Source organism: Cervus elaphus, chromosome 21 (assembly GCF_910594005.1).
Source record: "Cervus elaphus chromosome 21, mCerEla1.1, whole genome shotgun sequence".
NCBI lineage: Eukaryota > Metazoa > Chordata > Mammalia > Artiodactyla > Cervidae > Cervus > Cervus elaphus.
Window position 1 is genome coordinate 49,487,890 of NC_057835.1, and position 1,108 is coordinate 49,488,997.

General features: G+C 48.3%; 1 non-coding gene across 1 annotated transcript; it reads left to right on the forward strand.

Moving 5' to 3' along the window:
• Nucleotides 1-672: 672 nt before the first annotated feature.
• On the forward strand, nt 673-744 carry TRNAY-GUA. Its single transcript has one exon. It is a non-coding gene; the product is annotated as a tRNA-Tyr (tRNA).
• Nucleotides 745-1,108: the final 364 nt, after the last annotated feature.

The window sequence follows — 1,108 nt, forward strand, 5'->3', positions numbered from 1 at the left end:
GCTTTCATGGATAAAGGAAAGTTCTTGTACACAGAATAATTTCCACAGACAAATGCAAACCAAAGGGTAAAATTAGAAAGTCATCATTTTACAAACCCAATGAAATGACTGATTCAGACCAACAGTAATAATCATTTCACAAGTGGCTTTCAAATTGTACTCTCCATTAAGCATCATCTGAGAATTTCTTAGAAATGAAAAATGTTGGTCCCTAGCCCAGATTTGGGAGAAGGAAATGGCAACCCACTCCAGTACTCTTGCCTGGAAAATTCCATGGACAGAGGAGCCTGGTAGGCTACAGTCCATGGGGTCGAGAAGAGTCAGACACGACTGAGCGACTGAGTGACTTCACTTTTCACTTTCTTGCACTGGAGAAGGAAATGGCAACCTGCTCCAGTGTTCTTGCTTGGAGAATCCCAGGGACGGAGGAGCTGGTGGGCTGCCATCTGTGGAGTCGCACAGAGTTGGACACGACTGAAGCGACTTAGTAGCAGCAGCAGCCCAGACTTACAAATCAGAAACTCTGGGGGTGGGGCCCAGAGATTCTGTTATAACAGGTTCTGCAGTTAGTCCTGATGAACTGTAAGGCTGAGAATGGCTTTATGCCACACTGGCTCACGTGATTTCACTCTTTAGAGAAATCAAGGAGGATTAGGGCTAATCCAGGGGGCTTCCCTGATAGCTCAGCTGGTAAAGAATCTGCCTGTAATGCAGGAGACCCTGGTTCGATTCCTGGGCAGGGAAGATCCCCTGGAGAAGGGACAGGCTACCCACTCTAGTATTATTGGGCTTTGGGCTTCCCTGGTGGCTCAGACAGTGAGGAATCCGCCTACAATGCAGGAGATTTGGGTTCGATCCCTGGGTTGGGAGGATCCCCTGGAGAAGGGCGTAGCAACCCACTCTAGTATTCTTGCCTGAAGAATCCCCATCAACAGAGGAGCCTGGTGGGCTACAGCCCATGGGGCCTCAGAGTCAGACACGACTGGGGGTCTGAGCGCACAGCACAGGGACATCCGAGTTTCCTGTCGAAATCTTTGATTTCATTGCTTTCTTACTTTGGCCTCAGTGTTCAGAGGCAATAGAAATTTCTTTGTATTTTGAAGGCTCA